Source organism: Mesoplodon mirus (assembly GCF_964341445.2).
Source record: "Mesoplodon mirus genome assembly, chromosome: 20".
NCBI classification, from domain to species: Eukaryota; Metazoa; Chordata; class Mammalia; order Artiodactyla; family Ziphiidae; genus Mesoplodon; species Mesoplodon mirus.
Genome location: NC_138996.1, coordinates 28,920,625 through 28,945,179, shown reverse-complemented (window position 1 = coordinate 28,945,179; position 24,555 = coordinate 28,920,625). Strand labels below are relative to the sequence as shown.

Sequence of the window (24,555 nt, the reverse complement as noted above, 5' to 3'; positions counted from 1 at the left end):
GTAGGGGTCCCCTTTCTTGTGAAAGGATCATCAGGAAGCCACGGCTGTCCAGAAGGAGATTGTCAAAGGCAAACTGTGCAATGAAAGGCTTTCCTTCCCACCAGCCTCTGCTATTCCTTTTTCCTGCCCAATCACGTTGTCAGGTGTTTGGCCCACAAGAGGTTACAGCAAAGCATGTGGTCATAGTTCTCAACCCAGTGCCCACAGGTATCATCTTATGCTCCCGAGTCCGTCTGGTGGACGGTTTCAGCAGGTCTGAAAACTTGCCTGATGAGCAGGACTTCAACTCCAGTGATTACTAGGGCTTTCCCCCAGTTTTCCTGGGCTCTTTCCACCTGTACCCCTAGACTGTAAATGACCCCCAGGCGAAGGTTTTGTTCTTTGGCACATTTGAAATATTGTAAAGGGTGGTGTACACCGTACATTGAAAAAAGTATAACAACAGTACAACTTTGTCCTTCAAATGCAGTCTTGGGCCTCCATCTTTTCCCTAGATATGCAGACGTGTATAGCCCTGTATTTTGTAAACCCGGCTGCCACGCTTTTCAGGAGAAGTGGGTTTTAGTTGTGAGGAGACATCAAGCGTTCAAGTAATTAGACGGTTTTAAGTTACAGTTTCGTTGAGCTTCATCCCATAAACTGTCACCTACTTGAAAATTATTTGGGGTTAAAATAATCCTATAATAAATTCAGATTGGCCAGAATGGGAGAATTTAAGCAGGGATACCCCCCTATTAAGCTTTACTTTTTTTTTTCTGGGTCATAAAGCTAATAAAATATTCTCACCACCTCCCAATGTTCCCCCACGTTTTTTGTGTGTGGTTTTTTTTCTGTGCTACGCAGGCCTCTCACTGCTGTGGCCTCTCCCGTTGCGGAGCACAGGCTCCGGACACGCAGGCTCAGTGGCCATGGCTCATGGGCCCAGCCGCTCCGCGGCATGTGGGATTTTCCCGGACTGGGGCACGAACCCATGTCCCCTGCATCGGCAGGCGGACCCTCAACCACTGAACCACCAGGGATGCATTCCATTCTTCATCTCTGCCTTTCCACTTGATTCTTCTTTCAGTGGCAACTGGGAAGTCGTGATGTTGGCTTTTTTTCCTTGAAAAAAAATCTTGATAGAAATTTGGGGATAAGCTTAATGATGATCCTGTCTTTGAGTAAAGAAAAGAAATGTGTGGGCCTCCCTGGTGGCGCAGTGGTTGAGAGTCCGCCTGCCGATGCAGGGGATACGGGTTCGTGCCCCAGTCTGGGAGGATCCCATATGCCGCGGAGCGGCTGGGCCCGTGAGCCATGGCCGCTGGGCCTGCGCATCCGGAGCCTGTGCTCCGCAACGGGAGAGGCCACAACAGTGAGAGGCCCGCGTACCGCAAAAAGAAAAAAAAAAAAAAAAAAAAGAAATGTGTTTGAGGGGAGGAGGGTAAATTAGTGGCGTAATCCCAGTGGTGACAGATTTAAGTTTTTAGGTACATGCTTTTATTGTTCAGTCTGGCTCTAATGGACTGGAAAATGTCTTCATCTAACGAGAAAACATTCAGAGAATGGGAAAAATGAAATTCTGTGAAATATTTCTGTTTGCTTTGAAATTACTCATCCCTTTGTTTTGAGGGCCTTCCTAACTTCAAAGTAAAGTATTGTGATTTACCTTGAGCTTGATGGAATTGGACTTTAAAACTAAACTGAGAATCATGTGTATGCTATAAAATCTACTGCTGAAACTTGCTGCTGCAGACATATGAGTTTCATCAAGTAGGTTTAAGTTGGAACAGGCATAAGAAAGAAAACAATTTGGTTTGGGTGCCAACCGGGAGATTAGAACAGCAATTTGCTTATTTCAGCTGTTTTATTCAGTAGCATTTATAAAGTAGACTAATTTCCTCCACAGATATTTTGCCAACTAGCATTAAGAAACAAGAGATTTTAGGAATAAAGTTTTACTCTTTTCCTATCTGAAGAGGTGGTTTTCAGTGTTTTTAAAAATCTATCATTTTTTTCTTTGGTTAGAGAAATTGTACTTGTTTTATGTCCCAATCATTTTTCATACTCATTAAAAGTTATTCTTAAAACTGAATCATGAAACTACTGGATTTTTGGTGAGACATTTAATCTGCTGTGTTTTTTTTTTTAATTTAAGTATAGTTGATTTGCAGTTTGCATTAGTTTCAGGTGTACAGCAAAATGATTCAGTTACATATATGTTTATATATATATTTCAGATTATTTTCCATTATAGGTTATTACAAGATATTGAATATAGTTCCCTGTATTATACAGTAAGTTATTATTGATTATCGATTTTATGTATAGTAGTTTGTATCTGATACTCCCAATTTATGCCCCCCCTGCTTCTCCTTTGGTAACCATAAGTTTGTTTTCTATGTCTGTGAGTCTGTTTCTGTTTTGTATATAGATTCATTTGTATTATTTTTTAGATTCCACATGTAAGAGATATCATATAATATTTGTCTTTCTTTGCCTGACTTACTTAGTATGATATTCTCTAGGTCCATCCATGTTGCAGCAAATGGTAATATTTCATTCTTTTTTATGGCTGAGCAATATTCCACATTCCCACACCACATCTTCTTAAATCAATCGCCTGTTGATGGACACTTGAGTTGTTTCCATGTCTTGGCTATTGTAAATAGTGCTGCTGTGAACATTGGGGTGCATGCATCTTTTTAAGTTAGAATTTTGGTCTTTTCTGGATATATGCCCAGGAATGGAATTGCTGGATCATATGGTAGTTCTGTTTTTAGTCTTTTAAGTACCCTCCATACTGTTTTCCATAGTGACTGTGCCAATTTACATTCCCACCAATAGTGTAGGAGGGTTCCCTTTCTCCACACCCTCTCCTAATCTGCTGTGAGTTGAACTGAACTTCAGGTCCACAAGTTCTTATTTTTGAAATATTAAAAATATTAATCTCTATATTCAGTATTCTCTAAGACTGCTGTGGGATTGAGTTATAGAAGTAGCAGAGAGGAAAAAGAGAAAACACGGAAAAAGCCTGTTTCTGTACCTTTTCTATTAAAACTCTTAGTCTGTTGTCATTTTGTTGCCCATCTTTCTCTTTGTTGTAGATCTTTCCAACCTCAAGAACCCACCAGTACTTATACAACTAGAAAATTATACGTAACTAGAAAATTTCTGTAAGCAGGAAGACTATTTATTGTTCCTTATTTTCTTGTGTTTTTTTAAAAACTGCGAGTCACTAGGATAAATAGTAACACAACACCTTCTAAATTTCGTAGGGAAACCGGTCTCTGGTCCTTGTCTGAGCCCCTGGGCCTTGTCTGAGCCCCTGGGCCATGCCCTTCCTGATTCCAGCCCTTTCTCTGGAGTTTGCGGTCATGTGAGCCACTATATATCCTCTACAGTTTTTAGCCAGCTTGACTTGGGGTTTCTGTTACTTACAGCCCAAAGCACCTAACTAACCCTAATTTCATGCACTTTATAAACAGATCTGTTTCCTGTCGGAAGTGAAACTGAGTAATTCTCTTCTCTGGGTCACTGAAGTTATACTCCCAAAGAGACATGAAGAAAAGGGAACAATTATTGAACACTGCTATGTGTCAGGCCCAAATGTGAGGTGTTTTCACAGATATTTTCTAAGTTGGTCCTGAAGATGGGCATTACTGTGCCTCTGTAGCTGTTCATGCAGTGATGAGGCATGTGGGTGCTATTAGTGAGCCCTGTGGACCACTTCTCTGCGGCTGCTGGAGTTAGGCAGATTGCGCCTGTTTCCAGGCTGTCCCTGGGTTTTTACCCGGCTCTGGGCACAGTGCCTCAGGGAGCGGTGCTGTTTCCAGTGTCTGTTTGACAAGAACTGATCTCACTTCTGCCCCTAATAAAGCAGTGTCAGATCACCCGGTGCCTTCTCATTTGCTTTATGCCAACTTGTTGTCTTTGCACGTGGTAGAAAATTGGGCCACATGTAACTTAATGTTCTGACTATAATTAAAAGACTTCCCGGGCTTCCCTGGTGGCGCAGTGGTTGAAAGTCCACCTGCCGATGCATGGGACATGGGTTCATGCCCCGGTCTGGGAAGATCCCACATGCCACGGAGCAGCTGGGCCCGTGAGCCATGGCCGCTGAGCCTGCGAGTCCGGAGCCTGTGCTCCGCAACGGGAGAGGCCACAGCTGTGAGAGAACCGCGTACCGCAAAAAAAACAAAAACAAAAACAAAAATAAAAACGATTTCCCTTCCAGTGGCCAAATGCAAGCAGAAGTGGTTTATTAAATTCTCAACTGGCTGGAGGATGTTCCAGATGCACCGAGAGATGACATTAGGGGTCATGATATTGTTTTCTAAATTCCGCAGAGCAGTGAAATGAAGTTGCGGTTGAATACATCTTCCTTTGGGAGAAAAGAAGATGTCGAATGAAGGCCTACGTGCTGGGTCGGGAGAGGAAGTTGTGACCGTCTTTGTACCCTGTGACCTGGGAACCGGCTTCACCTTTGACCCTGCTGTCCCAGTGTGCGCCGGGCTGCTCTGGCCTGGCTGTTTGTCATTCCTCACGTGGAGGTTAGATGAAGTATTTGAGGGTGATATGGGGCATATCTGTTGGTTGAAATTAACCAGGGTGGGAACACATATCTTTTCCTCATAGGCCAGTGGCTCACTGACAAGAAATGAGTCACGTGCTTCACTCACAACCGAAGGACAATAGTTAAGGATCCTCTCCCCAAAATAGGAAATTGTTATGGTTTCAGTGTCACCTGATCCACCATCAACACAAGTCACAGTAAGAGAGGACTGTTGAATGAGAGTGCTATGTGAAATGTTTAAAAGGTTCTTGTAACAGGCAGGTCTGCATTTTCAGAAAATAAATACTTTTTTGTCAGCTGCCTGTCATTAAATCATTAATGAAGGAAAGTTGTTCTCAGTTCAAACGTACCCTCTCAAGTTTAGATCATTCCTGGACGGGCCTTAGGAGGTATGGGATTCTGGGTCCATCCCTCTCAGTGGAGAGGCCCCCGAAACTAGGCTGATCATCAGGCCTGAGTCGCCTGAGGTTGCTGGAGGGCATGGGGTTCTTCCTCCTGGTGGGGTTGGGCAGCAGAGGGGTGGCGGATTTCAGTGGACGTTGCTAGAGGCCTACAGGAGAGGAGGAACTTTGAGAGGCAGGGTACAGACAGTAAGAAGGCTGACCGTGAAAACACACGCACAGGACACTGCACACACGGGAGGAAAAGCTGGGCCGGAAGGAAGCGTGGCTCTTTCGCCCGTCCTGAGTTCCACCCCCGGCTCCGCCTTGAACTTGGACTCTCTTTTTACTGGTGCTACCACACTGCAGCTCCTGTCAGGAAACAGGGTTAGAGCCTTCCTGAAAGCACCAATAATTATGTCATAGTGAACATTCGTTTTGGATGACCCTGATGGAAAACTGAGAAATGGGTAAATGTTTGGTGAATATCAGACTTCAATTATGGGGGAAAGGACGATCTAGAAATATGTTGTTAGATGTTGGAATTTTGCGGTGAAGCGTTGATTGACCATCACATGAAAACCCTACTGTGCTGTAAAAAACCAAAACTTTGAATCAATTTTGTTAATCCAGTTCTTTGTCACTTTCTCTCTCTGTGGCCCCAAGCACACCGTCCCCACTTCTGAGTCTTTGCTTTGCCTGTTTTTTTTTCACTACTCTCCCCCAATCCTCCCCATTCCCCAAGTTTAACCACCTTTTCATTACCTCCCTGAGGTCAACTCTAGCAATTCTAGAGCCTATTACTAGTTTCTTACCTTACCGTCATTATACTTTTTGTCTGAATCTTTCCTTGATTAAGATGAAGAAGAAGGTAAACTTCAGACATAGTACCCTTACATATATTTAAGGGGTAATACTGAGTGTCTTCGTAACTTCACCTCTGCAGACCAAACACTGCAGTTTCAGTTACTTTAAAACTTTCTGCTACGCCATGCTGCCTTCTTCCAATCTTACATGACTTTGGAAGACTACTCCATTATTAAGAATATTTTGTTGATTTGTTACCAGATTTAGATGATCCAGGGTGATGGTGTACCTAAACTTCCTTCCTTGAGATAGATATGGTTCAGTAAGTTTTAACATGGATGAGTTTAATTCTTAATAATATTTCTAATTTAACTTAGTTTTGGTGCATCTAATAACTGCCTGCAAAAAGTCAAGTCCAGGGCTTCCCTGGTGGTGCAGTGGTTGAGAGTCCGCCTGCCGATGCAGGGGATGCGGGTTCGTGCCTCGGTCCGGGAAGATCCCACATGCCGCGGAGCGGCTGGGCCCGTGACCCATGGCCGCTGAGCCTGCGCGTCCGGAGCCTGTGCTCCGCAACGGGAGAGGCCACAACAGTGAGAGGCCCGCGTACCGCAAAAAAAAAAAAAAAAAAAAAATCAAGTCCAGACTAAAGGACCAAAATCTCCTTCTGATTTTATGGGAGCTTTTGGTGTTTTGCAACGGATCCATGTTTATAATGTGACGTATCAGAACTCTCTTAGTGGTTCCTCATCAGAGGACTCGGGACTGGAATCATCAAAAATTGTCAAACTCAGTTTCGGTGATGATGAAGCTGCTGGGGTTAGTTGAGATGCCCTTAAAAAGTTGTTTCCCCAGCTAAGTTCACAGCATGGGTATTTCTTCCACAGAATAAGATTATTCGTCAAATGTTCCTTTAGCTCTGTAATCCACCCTGCAAGACCTTCAGGTTATGTAGGGAATATCCTGAAGAAATCCAAATAGAGACCATGGTACATGAGAAAAAATTGTTACAGGTTGCCACAGCAGAGAAGTAGCCGGTGGACAAAGAACCAATGAAAATATTGTAGGCAGAAGAGAACCTTGGAATGTCTTTCTTTCTTTCTTTCTTTTTTTTTTTTTAATTGGGGTATGGTTGTTTTACAATGTTGTGTTTGTTTCTACTGTACAGCATAGTGGAGTTCCCTGTGCCATCCAGCAGGGAGAACCTTGGAATTTCTACAGTATTTTTTCATTCCAAGCTGACAACAGTTTGGCCAAAGCAGATAGAAAGAACGTGAGAATGTGTTGTCACAAGGTCCAGGCATGAATGTACTTCCTCTGCTTATAACCAGCTGAGCCTCCTGGGGCAAGCCATGTGATGGCTTCAGGTCTCAGTGTTCCCATCTGTAGAATGGCTTCAATAGCATTATTTGTTTCATAGGAGAGTAGCATTTCTTAAGCAGTAAAGCATTCACCAGCCTGTGTTTTATTTCCCTGTCACAGCCTAGTATGACACCAAAATATTGTCATCCTCAATGGGTATTGAACCAATGGGTTTCTGAATACTTTGCATGTTTCCTGTGAACCGTTTTGAGCTCCGAAGTTTAATACAGGGAAAGCTGTTGGGTGGCTGATCAGCTTGTGACTACCTTGTCTGTGGTTTATTCTCTCTGAGCTGGGAGCAGCCTGGGTGTACTGGTGATCTCTGGGGTGAGAGGTTGGCTTCCTGCAGTCTGCAGGGTGGAGCCGGGAGCATGGCGGGGCTGCTCTCTCGGCCCGTGTGAATTAGCTGCATGGGGCGTCCAGGTCCTGTGCACTCACACAAGTGAACGAAGCCGGCGGCTGTAGAATTCCTTACATTCCCCATCATCTCTCAAATCATAGTGAAGATCCTGCCTGTATCCCACATTCTTTTCATGTTCCGATGATATTCGTATAAAGCAGGGAGATAACAAAGTCTCTCCTTGAGCATTAGCTGCTCGCTTTGAATTTCTCTTTATTATTATTATTATTTTAATTTTTGGCTACGTGGGTCTTAGTTGAGGTACGTGGGATCTTTAGTTGCGGCATGAGGGATCTAGTTCCCCGACCAAGGATGGAACTCCGGCCCCCTGCATTGGGAGCGTGGAGTCTTATCCACTGGACCACCAGGGAAGTCCCTGCTTGCTTTGAATTTCAGTTTGAGACATTCATTCAACAAACCATAGTTCGCTCTGGGGGCTGAGGGCCCTACCTCAAGGAGCTTTGGGTATGTGGTGGAAGAGACAAGCAGTCTTTATGATCCAGGGTTCCAGGGGCAGTGGACGGCCCGGGGATGAACCGGTGCTGGGCCTGGGGTGAACAGGCAGCACACACAGAGCAAGCGACCTTTAGAGTTTGGTGCCCGCGGTGGTGTGGAGGGAAATGTGCATCTTGAAGTAGAGAATCCCGGAGCTTGAATTCCAGTTTCTCCTCTTAACTCTGTGACATTCAGGCATTCAAGTTAGTTTTTTTTTTTTGAACCTTAGCCTTTTCATCTGGAAATGGACAAAGAAGGTAATAATGTCCAAAGACCTTAACGCAGGGTCGGCAGCCAATAGGTTTTAATATATTAAAAATTATTAATCAGCATCTATTTGCTCTCACTCCTTTCCTCTTACTGCCTTTCGGGTCATTCGTTACTGGAGGAAAATTACTGTAGTAAAAACAGCACTGGCATCGGTAGATTTGGTGGCCACATGGTGGCTCTGCGACCAAACTACTGTGTGACCCGAGGGGTATAGAGCTGGTCTGCAGACCTCTGTGGTTCCTGTGAGGGAAAGGATCTGCTTTGTTTCCTCTTTTTCACTATAGTGAGTAACGCCGTTATGAACGTTTACGTGAGTTTGTGTGGACATATGTCTTCATGTCTCTGGGCTGTATCCCTAGGAGTGGAACTGCTGGGTCATATAGTAACTATGTTTATTATGTTTCCATCTTGAGGAACTGCCAGACTGTTTTCCAGAGTCGTTGCCCTGTTTTACAATCTTATCAGCAGTATATAAGGGTTCTGATCTCTGCACATACTCACCAACACTTGTTATTGTCCGTCCTTTTAATTTTAGCCATCTTAGCAGGTGTGAAGTGCTGCCTCTTTGTGGTTTTTTTTTTTTTCTTTTTTTGCAGTACGCGGGCCTCTCACCGCTGTGGCCTCTCCTGTTGCGGAGCACAGGCTCCGGACGCGCAGGCTCAGCGGCCACGGCTCATGGGCCAGGCAGCTCTGCGGCATGTGGGGTCTTCCCGGACCAGGCCACAAACCCGTGTCCCCTGCATCGGTAGACGGACTCTCAACCGCTGCGCCACCAGGGAAGCCCTCTTTGTGGTTTTGGTTTGCATTTCCCTGATAAGTGATGATGCTGAGCACCTTCTCATGGGCCTGTTGGCCACGTGTGTGTCGTCCTTGGAGAAATGTCTGTTCAAATCCTTGGCCCATTTTGAGGGTCAGTGACTTTTCATATTTGTTGTCTGGACTCCTCTTAGCTTGCTGGGATTGGCTTGTATCCTCTGAAGAGGCACAGCAGATCCTGCTCTTCGGGTTGGTTGGATTTGGTAGCTGAACAGGGGCTCCTAGGAGCAGCGGTGCCCGAGGACCACCAGAAATCAGAGTCTCTGTGCCAGTCAATAGGCTGTTTTATGCTGAAGTGACAAGCGATCCCAGCATCTCAGTGGCTGAACACCTTAAGCATTATTTCATCCTCATACAAAGTCTGTGACCCAGGCTGCTTCAATCTTACAGTGCAACTCTGGGAACAACCAGAAAGTTGATCAGGGACTGTTCATTCCCTCTTCCCGGAAGTGATCTACATCCGTTCTGTTCACAAGCCCTTGGCGAGACCTCACCACACGGCTCCATCCAGTGGAGAGGGGTCTCGGAGGTGTGGTCCTCGTGTCCTGGGGAGGGGAGACCTGACATCAGTGAGCACCAGTAATGTCTATCCCAATCACCAACTCTTTCTATGCAGGAGTCCGTGACCTCTTGTGACAGCCTCATGCAACTGGAAAAGGGGGAGTGATTATATTATATTCTAAAGCTTTCTGAAGCTATTCTAGTTGGCCCCATGAAAGTGTGAAGCTTTACTTGGGGACATTACAGTTGATCTGGAACGTGTGCTTCTAATTTGATTAACGGTAAGGAGGTTCAGTAAATCTTTGAATGGGCTGTCTTTTCTGTCTTTCATATAATCATTTCTGGCAAATGTTTCTTCGTGCACCTCCTACGTGCCAGTTACCCTGCTGTGTGCAGGAGGTACAGGGATTAATTGGAGTCCATCCCTGTCTGTTAGGACTCATAGTAAAAAAGTGGAGACAACTGTATAGACAAGTAATTATGCCGTTGGGTGAAGGTATATGTACTTCAGTAGCAGTAGGAAAGGACTCTGAGAGTGGAGAAGGAATCCCTGGAGTTGCCTCAGACAGCAGGAAAAAGCATCCCAGGGCATTCCCTGTCTGTTTTTTTTTTTTTTTTAACTTTATTGGAGTATAATTGCTTCACAATGGTGTATTAGTTTCTGCTTTATAACAAAGTGAATCAGTTATACATATACATCTGTTCCCATATCCCTTCCCTCTTGCATCTCCCTCCCTCCCACCCTCCCTATCCCACCCCTCCAGTCGGTCACAAAGCACCGAGCTGATCTCCCTGTGCTCTGTAGCTGCTTCCCACTAGCTATCTACCTTACGTTTGGTAGTGTGTTTATTGTGATAAAATATGCCTAACATAATATTCATCGTTTAATACATCCACAATGTCATGTAACCGTCACCACAATGTATACCTAAAACTTTTTACCATTCCCCGCAAAAAACTGTACCTGTTGAACACTAACTTCCCATCCCCCAGCCCAGCCCAGCCCCTGTGATCCTTATTCTACTTTCTACAAATTTGCCTCTTCTTGGAACCTCACATAAGTGGAATCATAGGTATTTATCCTTCTGTGTCTGTCTGATTTCACTAAGCATACTATTGTCAAGGTTCATCCATGTTGTAGCAAGTGTTAGAATTTCATTCCTTTATGAGGCTGAATAGTGTTCCATTATATGAATATATACCACGTTTTGTTTATCCATTCATCTGTTGATGAACACCTGGGTTGCTTCCACCTTTTGGCTACTGTGAATAATGCTGCTATGAGCACGGGTGTACAAATATCTGTTCAAGTACCATTCACTGTATAAAAACAGTTTATTTTAAATTATTAGATAACACATTCACTGTGGATCATTTAGAAAATACAGGAAATTAAATTAAAATCACATATAATGCCACTACTCAGAAATATATTTAGTGACATTTTTTACACTTAGTGATACTTTTTATATTAAAAAACTAATTATTAAATTTCATACCCAGCTTTTTTTCTCTGAACACAATTTTGTGATCATTAGAATTATATAAACTATTTTTAATGACTAAAAGGTAATTTTGTGGGTGTGTCATAGTTCATTTTCCTCACAGATCATTTTGAGATTTAATGTGACTTACATTGAGATGAACATATCTGTACAAATCTTGACTAACTCTGTTATTTACTGAGACATGAAGTGACTGCATCAAAGATACCAAGAGTTCAAGGAGCTTCTCATAAATGGCCAGATTGCTTTGTCCGAAGTTTTCCACGACAACAGCAGTGTGTGAAGAGACCCTGTCTCTTCAAGGCCAGCACAGGGATACTCTTACTTAAAACTCTTGCTACAGTTTTCAGAGAGTTTAGTCTCTTTCTGTGCTGCCCTCACTTGGGATAGCTCATTGTTCACAGTGGTGGATGATGGGACCTGTTTGCTTGTAGACAGAGTAGCTCACCACTTTGCCCCACCCCCTCACATGAGTCACAGACTCTCACCACCACCAAGTCTCATAACTTGCAGAAACTTTCACTTTGGAGACAGAAGTACATGCGCGTTTTCTGGGAAGTGCCTAAGGATCACTGATTGTATCAGTCAGGGTTCTCCAGAGAATCAACCAGTAGGGTGTGTGGGTATGTCTCTGTGTATATACGTGTTTATAAATATATGGCGAGTGGTTGATTGAGATTTAATTTTAGAAATTGGCTCGCACTGTGGGGGGCTGGCGGGTTGAGATTTTGCAGGGTGGGCTGGCAGGCTGGAGACCCAGAGAAGAGTGGATGTTGCAGTCTTGAGTCCAAAGGCAGTCTGGAAGTTCCTTCTTCCTTGGGCGGCCTCAATCATTTTCTCCTGAGGCTTCTAGTGATTGGATGAGGCCCACCCACATTATGGAGGGACATCTTCTTAAAATCTATGGACAAGATGTTAATCGCATCTAAAAAGTGCCATCACAACATTTGGACTGGCGTTTGACCAAATATCTGGGTACCATGGCCTAGCCAAGCCGACATATAAGATTAACCATCACACCTATCCAAAAAAGTTGGTGTACCACGGGATTTAGCACTCTCCTATATATATGCAAAAATAGTTTAAAAATTATGTAATTTTTCCTCATAGCCACTAGAGGGCACTCTGATCAAGGGAAATGGAAGATGTGGTTGATCTGCTGTTTCCTTCTAGAACAACCAACGTCAACCCTGCAGAGACCCTAGGGGACTTCTCCACTCAAGGCCCTAATTTTACAGTTGAGAAACTTACTTTCACTGCCCGGAAGTTTACACTGTAAGACGACAGAGTACATTAATGATAGAGGCTAGAGTTAGAACTGTGGCTTTTTGACTTTACATTTCATATTTTTTCAATTTTAGGGCATTCTAGTAATTTATATTAATTGTCTGATAATTAACATAAATTAATAGGTAATGATCATTAATAATTTAAGGGAAGTAAGTTGAATATGAGTTATTTTGGTTCTTATAAGTTACCTGTGGTGATGAAATGGCACACATATATTTTGTGTATTGCATGAACTAAGAATCCGTATAACTTGTAAGTATGAATTATGAAGTTATTAACTTTCAAAATACCCAAATTAGTTGATTAACCGGGTCCATAGCTAATTTTGGTGAACATTCTAAGGGTTTTGTTTGTTTTTCTTTTTATAAAATACTCCCTTTGAAGGACACAGAGGAGGCTTGTGGCACATGAAGACTCAGCCTGCAAAGCTTCCTTTCTTTTTCCTGAGTGTGTGTGTGTGTGTGTGTGTTGGGGGTGGAGTGATTAGGGGAGAGGGGATGCAAGTCCTGACTTTACTTTTTGGAATCAAGTTTTTTGGACCTAGATTGGAATGTTTGAATACCTTATTGTTAGCAGTAGGCAGTGGGCATGAAAAGCTGAGTTTTTGGGGGATGAATGGGTGACAGAAAATAATGATTCCTAGCTTATTTGGAAAATTCTGTGTTTGTTTCAAGTGTCTTTTCTTTGTCCTTTTACTTTTACAGCCGAACTCTTGTTATCTGAAGGATGAATTCTTTTGGCTCTTTTTGTCTCCTTTTCATTCGAGTGGATTACAGTTATCTCCCCACCAGGGGGCAAGCGAAGAAAAGCAAAATCAGTCTGACACTGACTTCGTCGCTGCAAATCCACTGCAGTGATGCTTTCTTATAGCATATATATATATATATATATATATATATATATATATATATATATATATATATATATATATATCAAAGAGGGATTTTATGTGTGTGGGGGCGTGTGTGTGTGTGTATTAGCTATATTTGACTGTATAGAATTGCCACAATTCAACTTTTCCTCTTAGAAATCCTTTCTAAATGACTGTAGCACAAGTAACAGCTTCACTGGGAGTTCTAATACTTTGGGGCTTGTCCCACATGCATATTTCAGACTTGCCAGATGCCCTCTTCCATGCCTAAGATTTGGTCTTAGTCTATTTATTTGGCCACAGAAGTGCTCAGGAATGTGGTTACAGTATGTTCTTAGAGACACTGCAGGCTGTAGGTCTGAGGGAGAGCATTTTCACCGTACTGTTATTAAAGAATCAGAACCCTCCTTAGCATGTGGGTAGGTCCCGTCCCTGCCTCTTACCGCCCAGACTGCTTCTTACTTTAAAGTGAGGTTCATTTGGAAGTTGCCTCACTTGCTATTTTAGAATATTTAGAACAACTTAAAATATTTTTTTTCAGTTTTATAGAGATGTAATTGACATACAGCACTGTACAAGTTTGAGGTATACGGCATGATGACTGGATACCCATGTAGTGCAAAATATAGGACCACTTTTTTTTTTTTTTTTTTTTTTTGCGGTACGTGGGCCTCTCACTGCTGTGGCCTCTCCCGTTGCGGAGCACAGGCTCCAGACATGCAGGCTCAGCGGCCATGGCTCACAGGCCCAGCCGCTCCATGGCATGTGGGATCTTCCCGGACCAGGGCACGAACCCGTGTCCCCTGCATCGGCAGGCAGACTCTCAACCACTGTGCCACCAGGGAAGCCCAGAGCTGCTTTTTTAGATGGAGCCTAGCGTATATCAGCTTACTAGTTTCATACTACACGACTAAACTAATTTTTCAGAGACTTTAGATGGCGTATAGAAGACTATGGCTTTACTAACAAAGCAAACAGGAAAACCCCAAGCCTTACAGTCCGCTGCTATTAGTTTTCCTTTAATTACCTCCCGAAGTACCTGTTAATGACCCTTTACTTATAAAAATAAGTTATAGGTGCCCTGCAGCACTGTTTGTAGTTTCTTTAAGGTTTTTGGTTGGGTTGCCACCAGGAAAATGGGCCTGTGACCTCATACGGGCCTGTGAATCAAACTGCTTTGTGATTTTATATATTTAATGAAGGGTGCTCCAGGGCTGTGTGCGGAATGGGTTAAGCCAAGGTGTAAGAAAGTGCCTTATGACAAAGATCATGTCTTCTTAGAACCTACCATGCTGGCTGCCTGCATTCTCTTCTTAGCAAATTGAGCCGATGGGGTTTTAGTCCTGGTTTGTGTGATTTTCCACGCATAATGGTCCCTTTTCATTCACTGCCTTTGAAGCGTGCTTGAGTTTGCCATCATCTCTCCTAGATAAAAGAAGTCACAGCGAGTTTCAAACTTCTTTATTTGTCTTGGAAAGAAAACCCTTTTTTCAAATAAAATTACACATGGCATCCCAATATATAAGGATGAAAGCAGAAGGACTCTTTTGGGGAGCAGGAATGAGCTGCTCAGAACCTTGCCCAGATTTCCCCCAGAGGGACCTCGCCCCGACTTCTAGAACTCCTCAGAACTCAGTGACGTAGAAGATGAAATTGCTTTTGTACCCTATATTTTCCATTTACTTTTTATACTTGCTCGGCCATGTCTATGTACAGAAGCTTTTGTCTGCCTTCATGGGAACTGAACTTTACATCAGGGATTGGCAAACTTCTTCTATAAAGGGCAAGATAGTAAATATCTTCAGCTTTATGGGCCATATGGTCTCTGTCATAACTACCCAGCTTTGCCTTTGTCACACAAAAGCAGCCTAGACATATGTAAATGGATGAGCATGGCTGGGTCCCAATAAAACTCTATTTACAGACATTCAAAATTGAATTTCCTGTAATTTTCACATGTGATGAAGTTCTATCTTTTTTTCAACCATTTAAAAATGGACAAACAGTTCTTAGCTCACGGGCCATAGAACTGCAAGCTGGATTTGCTGTGTGGGTCCTAGTTTGCTGATTCCCACTCTAGTTATTCTACGGGGATTACTTACAAGAGATTGTGTGTGTTTAGCTGAAGTTCAGATTGAGGCATTTGTCGTTCAGTTCAGCTTCTCTGACAATCTCTTTTCTCTTTCTGAGGCTACCACCATATATGCCTGCTTTGGGCCGCGCAGGCTGCTAATTCCTGATGCAAATGTTCTCTCGAATACTCTGTGCTCAGATGCAGTGAAATACCTTCACACGGGGGGTCAGGGCATCAACTTGTGCACTTTGAGGGTGGCGGGAGGGACACAAACGTTCAGTCCATCACACTCTCCAGTTTCTTTATTTCCATCTTCATAAGAAGAGCAAAACGGAAATGAATACTCTCAGAGGGCCAGTGAGTTCTTGTATTCGCTCTTGACAAGACGGCACATCCTCGTCACACAAAAGTCACATCCCAATTTGTGACTGAGCTGAGCAGCGGGTCTTAAAGACTGGAAGGGAGCAGGGCTTGAAAAGACGAAGACACAGAAACCAGGAGAAAAGCTCAGTTGATTGACATGCAGGCTGACATGTACCTCTTCCAATAAATACCCATGCAGAATTCTGCATCTTATGACTTGTCCTATATTCCTCCTACCCAGCCACCGTGCTAGATTCCCATAACGGTGCAGTTGTGTAACGTGTGTGTGTGTGTGTGTGTGTGTGTTATAATTGCTATGTTCTTTGCTATTCATAACAACCCTGTCAAGTCAATTGGCCAGTGTTGTTGTGGTGTGACCCCCCTGGCTGTAGAGATCGAGACCAGAAGTGTGGGGAGTTGGACAGACTTGCCCAAGAGCACATCACAAGTTAGTGACAGAGCTGAGATTGAAACTAGGCCTGAAACTCTCGTTCCGTGTAATTGTCACATCGCGCTACTTCCTACAACCTCCTGGTGGTGGAAAGGCGCTTGTCTAAACCGTATCTTTGAGGCTGGATACAGAGTTTCCTGTTCCAGCTTCAGGTGTCCTGCCAGCTCTGTCATCTTTGATTGTCTTGCTATTTTGTGTCTCAAATTAAGTGTTGGAGAAATTAAGGGGGTGGTAAAGCCTTTTTCCTACTAGGATAAAGTCACCATTCTGTTGCAGTCATTTAAGGCTCAGTCCCCTAGGACATTACGGATAAGCATGTATTGGTTAGGAAATTAAAACTGATTCTTTATTGCACTGGCCAGATTTGTCTAAAATTAAGCATTTTAAAATTTTAATTTTGCTTTTTTGAAATGCTGTTTGAAGCAGAAACTTATGTCCAAGAGAAAAACAAAACAAAACAAAACACAACATGGCTGATAGAAAAAAACAATTTTTAAAAAAGCAAGACATGAAGAAGTCATTTTCTAATGATAGCAAATATTCAGGATAAGTATCCAGTTCTCTCAGGGCTCGTATCTCAAGGATATCTTCCCATTTAGGAAATAGAATGATTTTACTAGGCTAGGACTTCTTACAGTGTTTGGAGTTTGGGAATTGCATCTGTAGAACTGCTTCCTTCGGGTTGAGTGTGTTTATCTCATCAAGGCTTGGAATGGAGGTGTCTGAACCTTGGGATGGCCAGCTGGTTCCTGAAGCTCACGTCATTATGGGGAAAGACAGAGGGACATGCTGGTCTCCTTGATTTTCATGAGCTGCGCAGCAGGGCTGTGAGCAGCCTTCCATTCTCCTAGATGTTCTGGGTCCGTAAAAAGGGTTGGCATAGGTCCCCGAGAGTTGCTTGAACTTCTGGAAGGAGAAACTCTTGGGGCAGCCCCAGTCCTGGTCCCCAGACCTGGATTTCAGTCTCAGCCTTGTCACTCATGGCTATTTATCCTCTATCACCTTCACTTTCCTTATACATGAAATGAGGATGACAGAATCGGACAGAAGTCTGAGGGTTTGTGGGAAGAATTAACACATTGCTTAGTGTGGTAACTGGCACAGAGTCGGTGTTCAATGAAGGGTAATTCACTTTCCCCCTCCTTCGCATCCTCCTGTTCCAGGGGGCACCAGGAGAAAGGGACCCTTAAGGGCAAAGGAGACCCAAAGGCCCCAGAACTGGCTGGTGAGCCAGGAGTGAGGGACCAAGGGACCCTGGGCAGCTGAGTCCATCCTTGTCCTTCTGAAGAGGTGCTACTTTTGTGCTGGATCCAGATGGAGTCACCGGGTGGGCAGGGAACTGAGCGACTGCCTGTATCTGAATCTGGGCTTCTCCATTCACATTGTGAAAACTTGCATTTAAATATCTACACATCATAAAATTAGATGCTGGCATGACTGTACACGTTTAGTGCATGTTTACCCTTCTTGACTACAATTGCTTATTTAGTTGTTTATCCTCCTCACGTGACTTTAAACTCCGTGAGGGTAAGGACCGTGTTATCTCATAGTGTATAGTCACTGGTGAATGAATGTGGAGCACAGTACCTTGCCCAGAGCCAGGAATATAATATGGACTCAATTCATGCTTATTGAGCAAATGCATTTTTTCTTACTTTTTTTTTTTTTTTTTTTTTCGGTACGCGGGCCTCTCACTGCTCTGGCCTCTCCCGTTGCGGAGCACAGGCTGTGGACGCACAGGCTCAGCGGCCATGGCTCACGGACCCAGCTGCTCCGCAGCATGTGGGATCTTCCCGGACCGGGGCACGAACCCGTGTCCCCTGCATCGGCAGGCGGACTCTCAACCACTGCGCCACCAGGGAAGCCCCATTTTTTCTTACTTTTTAATTGTGTGTATTTATGTAAAAATTGAGGGCTAACCTAATACAGTAAAGCCTATAAAAAGTGCACTAACTTTAAGTGTACAGTTCAATGATATTGTATATATATATATAAATATATATATATACACATAGATACATACCCCTATAACAACCAACCACACTGAGATATAGAAATTCCTGGTACCCCACAAAGTTCATCTCTAGAGGAGGGGTGTCTGTATGATATATTCTAATTTTAACATTAAAATTCATTAACTCAGCTATATTTTCTAGAACACTTACCATGTTACATAGCATTATACTACATACCAAGGGTGAAACCTACAAAAAATAAGATACATTCTGCCCTTCAAAAGCCTCTTGATTTGGTTTCCAAGATAGGACTAAACCTTAAGTAATCCAGTAACCAATTGTTTACCAAAATTAGCACTGCAAACCAGTGGTTTCTGGATTTTATTTTTATTTTATTTTCTTAGTGACAGAATTCTTTCTTCAACTAACACTTACCTGGAGCCTTATATGTAAAACAGACAAGCAAGGGAATGTTTTGGTTGAAGCTGAAATAAGCACTCACCACTCCCACCCAGGGGCATTTTGCTGCCACTGTTAAGGGAGCTCAGAGAGGGAAAAGATTAGGGTGTCTGGAGCAGCTAGGGTCAAGCCTAGACCTGAGATTGGATGTGAATGGTGTATATTCCCCAGGTTGGGGAGGTGAGGGTAGTTAGAGGGCCTTCCAGCCTGGGAGAGATGCTTGAGGAAAGGGAGCCTGCGGTCTGAATGGTCATGGGAGCACGTGCACGGGCAGGGGGGTAGTGAGGACCAAGGGGGACACGCCTGGAACAGCCAGTGCGAAAGGGTAAAGGGTCTCCAGGAAGAGAGTTCTTCCTCTCCCAACATTACATTAGATTTCCTCATGCCTTTTGTTTAAATTTTACTCCAAACAAAGAGACATCATCTGTTTTTCTTTAGATAGCCACATCACCCCTAGAAAATACCTAAGGAACGGGAGTTACATTTGTGGACCCCTGGGGTCATGGGTGGAGAATCTACAATGCCAGGTGATACCATTTCTGTGAGCCAGTTGAAGACTTCAGGACTCTGAACAGACGTTTTAGGACTGTTCGAAATGGAAGTTGCAAAGAAAGAGTGCAGAGACCAAAAAGAAAGAAGCAGTAGAGATGCATTTATATTTACAGAATCTAATGACACAAGTGATGGTGTGAGTACTGAGAGTACTCCTAATTATAGACAGGGAGGCTGTGAAAAGGCTTAAATGTACTGAGTCTGTTTCTTCCAGGGCAAAGAGAGCTATTTGTCCACCTCTCGGAGAGGCAGCTGCTCCCCCAGGTGAATAGGTTGTCATTAAGTGTAGTTAAATGACAGCTTACTAAATGGATCCTACTACCTAAAGCAGTTCTGCTTTGCTACGAGCCTGTGTGTCAGCAAGGTGAGCTGTCCCACACTGATTAAATGATGCTCTATCTGGTTCTATAAAAGAACCTCAGAGTTCAAGAGATTGAACTTTCGAAAGTAATCATGAAAAATAACTTTGTTGTTTTTGACAGCAAAATTGTTAATTGCAAAGAATATTTGCAATTCTTTGACTACTAAATTCAATCTTTTTGTGATTTAGTTCTACCAATTCAACACATGTGGGGCAAACATTTATTGAGAGCCAACTGTGTACCAGGTACTATATGGTGATGAAGAGAAACAGTCAGTGAACAGAATTGTGGAAGTTCTTGCCCTCATGGAGCTTATATTCTCATGTAGTAATTCCAAACTGCTTCCACATTCTCACTGACAAGATGAAATAACTACTAAAAAAGTGTAAGCAATTCATTTGGCTGAGGTATCAGTGGATTTTCAAGTACATAAAATTGGGGGAAGGTAAAGATTTTAAGAAAGAAGTGTATATAAAAGTGAATTCTAGCTCATCATATTCTTACACATGTCCACTATTTAATAGCATTATAGAACTTTTTCTCTGCCTTAATATTTCAGGAGAATTCTTTAAGAGTTATGAACAGATAGTTTTAAATATCTCATTTCATCTGGAGACTAAATAGTATTTGACAGCCAATAGCCAAAGTCAAGTTAAATGGACAAAGTATATAAATATCAGTGATGTAAAAGTGTGTAATCCATAGACTAAGAAGTTCTTGGATAGCTTTCAGATTAAAAAAAATGTATCTGTAAACACTTTAGCCATTTCTTTTATGTTTAGCTATTGGAGTAAAGATGTATCTGAAACCACTAAACATTAAGTGACACAAAGAAATATTGCCGGGTAATAATGCTGTGGTCCAGTGGCTAAAATATTCTTACTTTTTCTGATTTCTTGTGGATTGTAAGGGAGCAGAAGCCAAGAAGCAAATGAGAAGAAAGAGTTTAGGGAGTGTTTTGTCAGGATTGCCTACCTGAAAATCAAACAAAGTAAACATGTTAAAAATAATCAGCACACATATTCCTCTCTTATTTATAAGAAGTAAATGCTACTTAGAGAGGGTTTTTTTAAATTATAATATTTTCCTTAAATAGAAAAGCACCAATATTAAAAAAAAGAGAAAAGATTAATTACCCAGCATTTTGTTTGGAGTTTTACTTTCAAACCCAAGAATTCTTGCTTGTTTCTAAACTTGGTGCTAAGGAATTTTTCTGTTCCAAATTCAAAAATACAGAACATGATTTGTCAGTTATTTTCACATTTCTTAAATTTAAAATTTAAAGACAATTTAGCAAATAACGGTGCAAAGAAACTGTATACTGTTCTTACAGTATATAAGAAACAGGGATGACTCTCTGACAATCTAAAAGGGACAATAAGAAATGTCCACCGCAGCTAAATACAAAATAGAAAGTAATACTTACAGAGAAGTACAGCAAAAGTGATACAGGAGTCCAGAAGAGGGAGAGACGGCTTCCGGGAGGGAGAATGGACAAAGGAATATCACTGGAATTTGGCTGGATGGACTTTACACCTACAAAGCTGGAGAAGGTCATCCCATCCAGTCCTGGAAAAGCTTCAGTAAAGCTTAAACCAGGTAGGGAATGGGTTTAGGGAGATTGGAAATAGGAAGAGTCAACAGTTCAATTTTTCTGGATTGTTGAATGTGCCCCACAGAATTCTTAGAAATGAAGCCAAAAAGATGGCTTTTATCTTCAAGTTCCCTGATTCTTCTCTCTGCTCAAATCTGCTGTTGAACTCTTCAGTTCAATTATTGTACTTCTCAACTCCAGAATTTCTATTTGGTTTCATTTTACAAAGTATCTGTTTATTGATAGTCTCTGTTTGGTGAGACATTATTTTTATGGTTTCCCTTGGTTCTGTGTATATGGTTTCCTTTAGCTTTTTGAGCATATTTAAAATGATTGATTTAAAGTTTGTCTAGTTTAATATTGGGCTTAATATTAAGTTTAATGTTTGGGCTTCTTCAGAAACCATTTCTATTATTTTCTTTTCCCCCCCTATATATGGCCATACTTTCTTGTGTCTTTACATGCCTTGTAAATTTTTTTTGGTTGGAGACTGGATGTTTTGAGTACTGTAATGTGGCTACACTGGAAATCAGATTCCCCCTCCTTCTCAGGCCTTGTTATTCTTGATTTTTGTGGTTGCTGATCTTTGTTTAGTGATTTTTCTGAAACAATTTTGTGAAGTGTATATTCTTTGTCATATAAAGCCACTGATGTCTTTGGTTAGTGTAGTGTTCAGTTAGCAATTTTGACAGAGATTTCCTTAAACTTCTCAAACCAAAAAATAAGAAAGAAAGAAAGGAAAAGAAAAGAAAAGAAAAAAGGACGGGGAGGAGGAGGAGGAAGAGGAGGAGAGAGAGAGAAAAAAGAAAAAATTAAATAGCCAGTAGGCTGTGTGTGTTTGGAGCATGCCTTCAATACTCAGCCATGCCGTTTACAACTCTGCGCTAGTCTTCACTTCCTGCTTGCACAGAGCCTGAAAGTCAGTTTGAAATGCAACATTAGGACCTTCTCTGATCTTTTCTGCGGGTATACCATGCATATGAACTTTTAGATTCCCAGGAACATGTAGGAGCTTTCAAAATTTTTATTTCCCAAAGTATCTCACTCTTACCAGGCTTTTTGGTACATCTGTTGTTTGTCCCAAACAGTATCCTTTGCCCCAAGTAGCAGCAGATAATTCATTTGCCTTTAAACATTTTTGACAGATGCCTCTTGGGTACTCACCTCTTCACTCGGAGAGTTCTAAATTAGATGAAATAAACCAAAGACCTTTGCATCTGTCTTTCAGGGAGTCACCAGGCAGGTCAAACATAACCATAATTATTTGAAAACAACGTCTGCTCTGATCCTTCCAGCACCAGTAACCCACACCAGGGAAGTGGGTTGTGTCTTCAGAACCACCATTGAGCTGGGTAAGGGGGCATGGGGCCAGGGAAGTCAAAATGCCACAAGTCCCTCTTACTGATATTTAGCCATTTTTTTCTTGATTATGTGTTCACTTGTTTGCTGTAAAGCTTTAGAGCAGATAAAGTTGATTCTCACCGTTTTTATTAGCTGTTTTGTGGAGGAACTGGCCCATGGAATTCCCTCCTCCACTGTTTTCACTGTTGTCACTCATGTACCTTAAAAATATTATATATATAAAACAAAACATGTGTGTGAGCTAAGTGCCAGTACCTTTGGTATAGAGCAAATTGGAGAGGAGAAAGATTGAATGAGAAGAAGGGAAAAGGACACTGGGGGGATGTTGACCAACCCAACCTCAGGCACCAGACGCAGCACAGTCTTCTAGCAAGTTATGCAGTCCATGTGTCTGTTCTATTAGAGGGACAGGGTTTGGTTGCCTGTAATAGAAACTTGGCTAATACTGGCTCACACAGATAGGAATGTATTTGAATCACATAACGAGAAACCTGGGATGGATAGGCAAGGGCTAGGGAAGTAGCCCAATGATGCTGTCAAGAACACAGGCCCTCTTGGTCTTTCTCTTCACTGTCATTAGAATATTGGCTTGCACATCCTCCGTTGTTGCCTTTTGATCTTAAGATGGCTGCTGCAGCTCCAGATATCTCCTGTGCATTCAAGGCAGAGAATTGGCACGAGCCCTTTTCCTGGTGTTTTTGTTTGTTTGTCTGGTTTTAAGTTGGGACAGAAAGCTGTCCTCAGAAGACGTCTTATGTTTAATTAACCATGAATAGGTCACATGCATATTCCTTTCAGTCACTGGCCAAATGACCGTGACAAGGTATGATTCTTTCCTTAGGGCTGAGGAAGGGCCTGTGCTTCAAGAGATCAAAGAATCAGGAAGCCAGGAAGAAAGAGGGAGGTAGGCAATGGACAGTGGTGGCCATGGGCAGAAACTAGGAGGGGTGGCAGATAATGGTGGGAGGTGGCTGCTTGGAAGGTCAAAATTGGAGCAAGCTCTCGTCTTTATTGGGGGAGCAAGGGGGTGAGAAATGAAGATCAGGAAAACAAAATGTCCAAATAGTTATTTAATGGGGGTAAAACCAGAAAGGGTCGACTCAGCCGAAGAAATCCGAAGCCCGTGGCACTTCCAGAGCTGGAACAGGGGCCCGGAGCCCACGTCAGGGCCCAGATGGAGCAAATAGAATTCTGCTGAGTGCCTTGTTTCTGGCTCTGGTTTTCGCCTGGTGGGAGTTTACGTTACATTTAGAGCTGGCAAGTAGTTTCTGGCAGGTGTGTCAATCTCTGGGCCCTTAGACAACCTGTCAACTCTGAGTATAAACACAGTGTGCCGGGGTTAGCAGATTCCAGCATTGAACTGGAGATTGGGGAAGGGTTTTTCAGGGCCAACTTGGGAAACTGGCAAGAGTCCCAAATTCAGGAGGAGCCAGACTTACTGGGCACTTACCAGGACAGGAGCTTGGGAGCAAAGCTTAGGGGTGAAGCCCTGTTATTTGAGGGAGTGGAGGCAGGCTGGGATTAGGGAACTAGGAGCCCTTTGATTAAAGCCGGGACTTTAGGGAGGGACTGGCAGCCAGCGCTACCTGATGTAAGACCCCCGGGTGGAGCTGGCTCGGGTTAAATGCAAGGTCTCACATCTCAGGGTGTGATTGGTGGTGGGAATTGAAGGTTTGGCTGAGGCTCCTACAGACAGGGATCAAGTGGTCCCACTTCGGGAGGGAGAAGAAAAGATGTAGCTTCATAGAGAACAGATACAAGAAATATTTTGGAGATAGCACTTATGGGACTTGGCGAGAGGAAGACACGTTGGCGTTTGAGCCTTGGTGGCTGGCTTTATCTAAAATATGGAATGTCAAAGCAGCTATCATTTTTGATGCTAAAACCCCTTGAGGTGGGGACATTAGAAATTGATTATGTGAGACTGGGCTTGGGAGAGAGAGTACCTCTGAAATAAAGGCTGGAGTCATCCACATCAAGATAGTGATGGAATTGAAACAGGATAGGGAGAGGGCATGGGGAAGGAGTTCAGCTTCTGTGACAGGAAGAGAAATCATTTCCTCAAATGGTTGTCTTTGGTTCCTATTTATTTGATTTCCCCATGAATTCTTTTTCCAGTTCTCTCATATTTCCGGTT

General features: G+C 42.8%; 1 protein-coding gene across 2 annotated transcripts in view; it reads left to right on the top strand.

Annotated features, from left to right (window-relative positions):
- STOX2 (storkhead box 2) overlaps positions 1-24,555 on the top strand; it is a 199,805-nt gene that overhangs the window by 22,031 nt on the left and 153,219 nt on the right. The gene's annotated exons all lie outside the window — the stretch shown is intronic.